Source organism: Etheostoma cragini, chromosome 1 (assembly GCF_013103735.1).
Source record: "Etheostoma cragini isolate CJK2018 chromosome 1, CSU_Ecrag_1.0, whole genome shotgun sequence".
Classification (NCBI taxonomy): Eukaryota; Metazoa; Chordata; class Actinopteri; order Perciformes; family Percidae; genus Etheostoma; species Etheostoma cragini.
Genome location: NC_048407.1, coordinates 8262057 through 8271633, shown reverse-complemented (window position 1 = coordinate 8271633; position 9577 = coordinate 8262057).

Sequence of the window (9577 nt, the reverse complement as noted above, 5' to 3'; positions counted from 1 at the left end):
ATATTTAAATGTAACTGTAAAAGAGGTAACCGAGTTGTTGAAAAATATGCAGTGTTGCTTCCAATACAGTCGCAGAAACATGCGCCCTGGCCACATTGAGTTGTTTGTAGATTGATGGCTGGTTGGAATACCCATTTGATGCATTCATTGACTCTTCTCTACCTCCACACACTCTCTCGTCTCTTTCAAAGTCTAAAAAAACTTAATTTTAGGTGCTAAGTTTTTCTCACAATTATAGAGGCATGGATGGGTCTCTTGTGGCCAGATGTCCTTCTGATTCTCCCAGATGTTTATTTAGCCTGATGTAGTTAATCATGGGAGGCCACAATAATCCCAAGTGAGTTCACTGATTACTACCAATAGTTTAGTTATTTTTCTGGAGGCATGATGGCTGCATGTCCAACCCTGATCAGCTATCTAAACGTTCTAACCTTAGACCTAAAACCAAATCTTAATCGTAAACTATGTTTTTACTTGCTTGTACGTACTGGGTTAAAAGATGTGAGCCCCCACAATTTGACTTTGTGACACAGACGTGTGTTGCTGAAATGGCTTCTACTCACACACACACACACACACACACACACACAACAAGCATCACATTAAGCTCTACTTTTTAGGTTTGGGAGAAATTCATTTAGACAATTTAGACAAAAATAAATATAAGAATTAAACCCTCATATAATGGAAAGGTGATTAATAGCACTCAGGCTTGCAACATCATCAGTTACGCAACATATAAATCATTGATTGCACTGCTATAGCTGGAAGATTAGCTGATTGGCATTGGTACAGTTTCAGTTATACTTGATCTTGCTTCACAGTGCTTTACAAACAAAATTGGGGAAGAGTTGTATTTTTTAAGTATAATTTGTTAAGTTTACTGTAATTTAAAGAACCACCTGAAATAGGTGTTTTTTTTTGTGTGTGTGTCAATGTGTGCATCCAATGTGTGTATATTTCAAATGTCATGTTGGCTATGAAGTTGGTTTTCAAATTACTCCATACATATGGATGGAGAGACTGGCTATATGTTGTCTATTTGATTAAGAGAGCCCTTTGACAAAAGAGCCAGTAGAGCTGAAGTTCTGTGGGTGTACACTGCATAAAGCTCATCCTGAGGGACCAACCTCTAGTTGGAATGTCAAGCAGTCTGCCAGCAGTGCCATTGCTGCTGGAGCACTGACAAGATGGGAGCTTTTTCAGGTCACTTACATATTCAGTGTAAGGGATGCAGATTGGGCAGTTCTTGTTTGTGGTGAATATCAAACAGTAGGCTAAAACCCTATTCTCTTCAACTGAACAGAATAAAGAAGCAAAACAAACTGGCAAGGTGTTCAGGGTTTTTGACAAAGTAAAAGAAAGTCAAGCAAGCCTAAGCATAGTTATTTGTCATTAAATAATTGCACGGTAGGCACGTAGAGCTGTCATTTCAATTGATTAAAACCAAAAAACTTACTTACACACGCAGCAAGCACGTTTCCAAAATATAGAGTAATTGCATCATCCAAATTGCAAAACATGATACGTGATAAGCTTGAAGTGTAATTGAAATCCCCACTTACAATCAATGATAACAAATTAAATTATTTTGACCTGGCTATTTTGGATAGAATGACTAAAATGAGACTGGAATTAACAAACACTATGAATCATCATGAATCACCAACTATTCTTCTGCAGAGGCAATTTGTATCTAAAATCTGAAACCTTCTATAAATGAGCCTTGCTGTTTAGTTTCAAATACATGTATTTACCTCATGATTTGACCAGCTATCATTCTGTGGTATCATTGTAGTTTGACAGAGTTGCATATGCACTCACTAGGTGTATTGTAATGTGTAGATACAGCAAGGTGAACACACCTACAAAGATGCTGAGGGCTAAGATGATCATGTCATCCGCACAGACAGAGAATTTAGACATCCCAAAAAAAAATGGCTTGCATAAACAGTGGAGTTATATGCCAGGTGTGCGCTGCTCGCGGAGAGCTGGTATTTGTACAGTATTTACTTTCTGCAAAACAAGAAGATGAGAACAATTGAACAGCTTATAAACTAATCAATACTACTTGCTCCAGAAAGCATCACCTCTCCAACACCCCACAAAGCTGCAGTCACAGCTGGCTGTGGCTTATGAAATTGAGGTTGTTTTTACATGCTTTGGGTGAATTAATACAGAGAAATCTAAAGGTCTTATCTCCATTAGAGACAGCCTCCATAGCTTAGCTGGCTACCTTTTCAGTTAAAGGGATAGTTTGAATATTTTAAAGTGGGGTTTGTATGAGGGGGCCCACTTATCCATAGTCAGTGTATTATCAGTGTAGATGGCAATTGGCACGCCCACAGTTTAAAACAACAGACTGGAGTCCCGATACAAAATCTTATCAATTTACTGGGCCAGAAATTATTTTAACCACCTAAACAAAGGCCCTGCTAAAAAAAAACTATACACAACACTGGCCATAGAATTACCGTATACATACACAGAAGTGCAAGTGTGCTGCACAATGTAATATGTCACAGATCAGCTCTTTGGATCAGACTTTCAGCGGTTTCTGGAAGAGACAACAAATAATAGAACATTAAAAAGAGTGTTTATGACAGCAGTGCCGTTCAATGTGGAGACAAGAGTGCTTAGCTTCTGTGTAAGTACTCCTGCCAGCTTACTTTAACTGTTGACATGCCAACCGCCATCTGGAGGTATCGCATTAAATGATAAGTACCTCATTCAACCCACACTTGAAAATATCCAAACTTAGCCCTTTTAATCCCTGTACTGTGTGCTCAGCATTAAAAATCTAAAACGAATTTTGAATTAGTATCAAAAATTGTTTCACAGGTTCCCTTGTTTTATGAACAATTTTGTGTTAAGGTTCAAGCTCTCCTACTGTATTGTTGACATTAAATCCAAATATAGATCTATCTTGTTATTCAGTTTGATACAATGTAAAATGCGTCCATTAAATTTAAGACATTTACGAAAAATGTTGGTCGTCTGTAAGAATTACAGTGTAACCGCTGCAGTTTACTTTAATTGGATGGCCGACATGAAGGAGTTAATTGATGGCATTTCACTTTAGGATTCAGCTTTCTCACCAACTGCCAAGAATGTTAATCTCCATAGTTTATGTACAACTCTAGGAAAGTCATGCTGGTACTGACTGGTGCATCTACAAAATGTAAATGTATGTAATGTGAATTTAAATAGCTTACTTTGACAGTCATGTGTTATTGAACTTTATTATTCTTCTTTAAAATATGTTTTTAAACTTGTGGAAGAATATCTGAACCATATATATCCTTTCTCTCGGCAATATTATTAGGAAACACTCTGTTTCTTTCACTGTTATGCAGATGACACCCAATTATATCTATCAATCAAAGTCAGATATAACCAGTCAGTTAGTAAACCTCCAAGCATGCATTAATGATATAAAATCATGGATGACCCACAATTTTCTGATGATAAACTCAGACAAAACCAAGGTTATTGTGCTGGGCCCGGGATATGCCTTTTTGAATAATACAATTACATTTTTAATTTAAAAATTAAAAACGTATCTCTTAAAAATAAAAATAAATCTTGTGTCCTACAGTGCCTTGCTACACCATGAACTACTACAACCACTATTCTAGTCATAGTTCCAATATCTTTATTGTGAGTATAATGTCCCAGCAGGCATCCTCAGACACCACCTACCGAGAGCCTGGGTCTGTCCCAGGTTTTGTCATAAAAGGGAGTTTTTCCTTGCCACTGTCTCACTAAATGCTTGTTCTTGGGGGAATTCCTTGAATTGTTCTTTTCTTTGTAAATTATATAGTGTGGTGTAGACCTACTCTATCTGTAAAGTGTCTTGAGATAACTCTTTTTATGAATTCATACTGTAAAGAAAATTGAATAGAATTGAATTGAACAAATACGTTAAGGTGAGACACGGCAGGAAAAAAACTGTTTTTTTCACTGGTAAATTTTAAGATTTTTCGGATATTTGTCTTCAATAATATATCTTCTTTCACTGTTCTTTTTCTGTCTGAAAAAGCCAAAAATACACATTTGAGTCTTTATTTTACTACACTTTGTCTGTTTGCGTCTGTAGATTTCTCCTAAATTCACCAAAAGTTGGCATTCTAAATCATTATTCTGCTCTGCGACCGCTGTCTCCACCCTGTTATCACATATACCATTAGAAAGCTCTCTCCTGTACAATGCTATCGGATCCAAATATGGTCATTTTATTTTTATTAGAAACTAATCGTGAAAACAAAAGGACTTAAAATAGATTAAACTCTAAATGTGCAATATTATTGGCTGATGCCAATTTCTGTAAGAGAATAGTCATGTGATATTGATTTGACACTTTCTGGTTTTCGTGGGACCTTTTGAGTGAATGAATGAAAATGACTTTGCGTTAATCATTGAAAAAATATAGCAGTTGTCACTTGCAAGGGGGAAAAGGAAAATTATAGATGGACTACCTGTGAAATGCCCTCGGGAAGCGCATTTGAACGTAAGCTGTCAATGGGAAACCGTGGGGTGATTTAGTTTGAAGCCAATCAACGCTACACAACAGTGGCTGCTTGATTGAATTAGCTGATTAGTGATTTAACTTGTCGAAATTGTGGCATGTCAGGGCTTAAAATGTATATAGATCCAGAGAATCATGGGCTCTGTAGCAGTTTATTGCTTGAGTGCAGTCTGTGCAAAGTACCACCGGAGCGTGTACATGTCTACGCGACTTTGAGATGAGTCCAGAAACGATGTTGCATTTGATGGGAATGTGTGAATGGTCCTCTTGGCACACAAGTTAGGATTGGCATCTGCAGCTCTCAGAAAAATCAGCGAGGTGTTGGGGCTCCCTGGCTTCCACCTTAAAATGTATCAGAGACAAGGCAAGAGTGTGATAGTATGGAAACAGGGTTGTGTCAAAACATTTGAAGCAGTCTGTAGAATTTCTCATGTAAGAAATGACCCGACACGTGTTGCTGTTACCACTTTGTAACATATAACATTAAAACATTTGTTTTGAATGGACGGAAAAAGGATGGATTTATGAAAATCGAATAAAGTGTCATCTCAGACAGTATGTTGTGTTGGCCAGTTTTACTTTTACAGTACAGATTTTGGGCACTGTGTCTATAAAAATAAACCAAATGAACAGTTATTGATACAATACACATTGCATTTTCAACCTGGTTTCACAGAATTCCATGAAATGAACAGGGCCCTTTAACTCAAAATATGTGGCAGTTTTATGGAATTGCAAAAGATTCCATGATGGGCCCACAGAAGAATTAGGTGAAATAAACACGGTCCCTTAAGTTAAGGAAAAGGTTGTGGTTGGGCTTACGGTTTAGTGAAACCCGGTAAGAATGGTACGGATTGGTTTAGGAAAAGACAAAAGCAACTTTAGGAAACATGACACGTTGGACTCAATCGCCTCACAGTCCCCTGGGTAAAGGTCCTGTGTTCGATCCGTCCACCCTCCAAACCAGCTTCTTTACGCAGATTTTTGGGCTTTCATACTACTTGTTACCACAGTTGCTCCTAATGCTACGTCATCTTTTCATTGACTTTACATTGGCATTGTTTTCCGTGGTGGACACACAGACTTTTTTTTACATATTCCGTGCCACCACCACGTAATGTGGTGTTTTCAGTTTGTGATCATTTCATGGATTTCTGTGAGATCAGGCAGTTCATTTTAATAGCAGAAGTTCAGAGGGGTCTGCAATCACTGCACAGGACCAGGGAGAAGGTCGGGCAGGCATACACGTATGCAAATGTTGAGGCAGATGTGGCTGAGAATGTAGATGCAGTCTGCAATAATTAGTGTGGCTTTTGATGGCAATTGGCAGAAAAGAGGGTTCACATCACAATATGGGATCGGGGTGTGCATCTATATATTTATGGGACTGGTGGATCGACTTTGAGGTTCTATCCTCTTATTGCCACGCGTGTGCCCTTAAAGCTACATTGTGTAACGTTTGTACTTGTTCCTTATTCAAATCTGTGTGGCCCGTTCACAAACTTTTCCTTTTGTATGAATATTGACCACCGCCATCAATTCAAAATATTCCTATTGGCTTGAAATTTTACATTTACATTTGCATGAGCTGTGGTAGACTCTCCATAGTCATGCGCCATCTTGAAATACGTTAGCCGGTAAGGGACATACAGACTCACAGCTGCTGCTAATGGGAATCGTTGCTTACCGGCCACAGACCGCACATACTCAAAATCTAAATTTCAGGAAAAAGAGTCTTCTTCCTCACCCAGAATAAGAAAACAGATATTGAAAAGAGCAAGAGACCCAGACTGAGTCATTAGAAAAAAAGCATTTTTGAGCTTCTTTGGATGCAGTCTCTTTTTCTTTCTCTCTTCTTTCTGTCAGGTGGCGAGCGTGCGCACTCATGGTGTGAAGCGCATCTCTCCACCACTTTCTGACATTTACTCCAACGACCACGGCTAATGCTTTCTGAATCGTGGCGGCTACTTTTGCGGCAATGCATACTTTGAACTGTGTGGCAAGAGAGTTGATTGCGTTATATGATCTCATTGGGAGAAATTCTTACACAATTTAGCTTTAAAGAAGCTGCCAGGCATGAGTGAAAGATTACAAATGAGGAAATTTAAAGCTGGAGAGCAACACATGACTGTGTACAAAATTGTAGGGGCTCAAGCAAGGCTATAGATCAAGAGTTAGCATAGAGGATGTGGGCCAGGTTCGTGAGTTGCCACCAGCTCATTCAGATGCTGTCAGATGGGGACAGTGCTGCATTCAGGGAGGGGGTATCCCTCAACCCATACCCTGGACATGAGTTAGTTAAATTAGAATGCATCAACCATGCCCATAAGCGTATGGGCACAGCACTACGAAAATGAAGTGCTGAACGCAGTTGGAGTTAAGGCTCTGGAAAAAATGTATGGGCAAACAATTTAAAATATTACAGGGGGGCAGTTCTAAATAACCAGGGTTCCCCAGACAAAATGAAGAATGACATCTGGGCTGGTGTCCTCCACAGCATGTCCTGTGACAAAGTGTCCTTGCACGCCAGGTGCAGCCCGTCCTGTTGCTGGTACAGGAGAGCGGAGGAAAGTGGAGAAACTCTAGAGAGCCACAAGCTCCATGCAGGAAACTTTTTCTCTCGGGAGATGGGCCAATAGCTGATCCCTGGGTACCATTGCATGGCAAGTGACAGCCCGCTGCAGCACATGCAGAATGATGGCACTCAAAATGCAAATGAGTGCCTCAACTCAGTCGTAGGGGCCCATTGTCCAAAAACAGTGTTTGTGGGTAAGAGTAGGGTTGAGGCAGCAGCAAGTATGGCCATTTATACTTTTAATGCAGGGTTATCTGCCATGCTTATGGATAAGTGTTACCGTCACCACCATCAGGGAAACCGACATGCCGAGGATTGCAAAAGCCAAATCCATCCAGTTTGAGAGTGCAAAATGTTGTAAGAAGAACTCTGAAAAAGGCATCAGCTAGAGAGGGTGAGGGGCCCTACATATGGTACAGGCATGGAGAGCTAGGCTTTTAACCATCATAGGTGAACTTTGTGCTATGTGTGTAGACATAGAAGACTAGAGTTGCAGTTCTGATGATAGGTTTGTGTGTCTGTATTTGTTGTTCTCTGTGGTTAGTTGAAAGTCTTATGTTGTTTTATTCAGTTGTCATTGTTCATGTGCTAGAGATGGTCTACATTGTTATAAAACAGTTACTTGGCCAGTTGTTTTGCTTGTTAGCAATGTTTTCATATAGAAATGTGTGGATTTTACTATATAACTCTTTAAAGCCCATTTTCTCAAAATGACTTTTCTCCCATGCTCCAAATCTGAAATCTCCACTTCAGTAGGACCTTTATACACCAAACTTTCCAGTCCAGTACCTAGTTATAATATGAAGACATTTACAGAGGGATTTGTAAAAATATTATTCCTAGTCTGATTTGTATAACATTTTATCCAAAACACATGGCAGAAATTGATTTGTTTAAGGCTATTGACAGTATATTCTGATTTACAGGATAACAAAAGTAGATATCCATAAGTCATTTTCCCCATCTATTATGTGAACAAAATGAAAAAATGAATTTAGAACCTAGCTTTATTCAATACTCAGATTTTGTATGTTTTTTAAAATATATATATATATATACATTAATATAAATTAGCACATATTTAATCATATAATGCCTATTTTGCATATTTAAACTTTAAATTACAGAAATCATGTAACACATTTTTTTCTCATCATAATGGAAGTAATCAACTGGGAAGTTCCATGGTGATATCTGCTAGTTAAAAGTTTTACCCTATAGACCTGTAGTGTCTCTCCTTAAAACAGTTGTTTAGGAAAAGTGTGGTTGGAGGTACCTCTCTTAACATGTATCTCTTTTTCCAATGAATTCTGAAATAAAGATGCACCAATTGCAGCATCACACTTATTCGAGAAGCTTTTTGTTCTGCCTTCGATTATGTAAAAAGAACTAGACGATCCAAGTTCCAAGTTGTTATAAAGAAAGGCCAGACACCCAGCTTCTGTCATCATGACAGAGAGAAGAACAAAGCCTCTTCCCCCTATAAACCATTATTTAGCTTGGCATGTTATGAATCTATTACAAATCCTTTTATAGCATGCTCAAGAAGAATAGCCTCACGTGATAATCGTGAAAGGCTATCGCGCTGCAGCAGATGCCCAGCTGCAGTGTGGGAGTATGTCCCTTGACAAGGCTTCCACAAGCTGGGTTCATTGACATCAATGTTCTGGGGACAGCCATGGAATCAGAGCTGTATAGCTGCTTCTTCGCTGGCATCCCTGTGGCTCTACTATAAGTACATCCAGGGGCCATTCATCTGCAAGGGTAAGACAATACACAAGCAACCCAAGGGAGCATCCAGAGAAGGCCAACATTTTTTTTTGTGTAAACGTGAACAAAGAAAAATGCAATCCAAGAAGAAGATTGTGTTGTCATGGGAATAGTCCTCAACACCATTAGAGAAAACAAGCGGTAGTTGCCATTGGTGGAAAGTAACTATGTACTGTACATGTATTCAAGTATTGTACTTTTGTGCAGTTTTAGGATATCTGAATGAGTCTTCCCACTTTATGTTATTTTATACTTCTACTCCACTACATTTTAGATAGAAATGAATCACTTTCTACTGCACCACCTGTGTTTCAGAGTTATTACTATGCATTTATTTGTGAATTAAGGTTTTACATACATACATTATAATCGTAGAGAGTCTAATGCATTGGTTTTGTTAAAAGACATATGTAGTGTAAATGCTCCAGCTCAAAACCAGCTCAAAACTTAAAATGCCACTGACATGTTAATGCATCTGTAATAATAAACCATGAATATAATATTGGCAAGACTCTAAAAGGGAGCCATTACTAGCCTATTATTTAGATGACGAAACAGAAGCATTTCCTCTTTAGAGACACTTGAAAATATATGATTTTCTCGCCTAAATTTTGACCCTTAAAAAGGTGCTGCAGTTTCCACATGCTTTGGCCCTCTGGGATGACCCTGAGTTCATTGGGAAGTTAACACTCTCAACTTGTTGT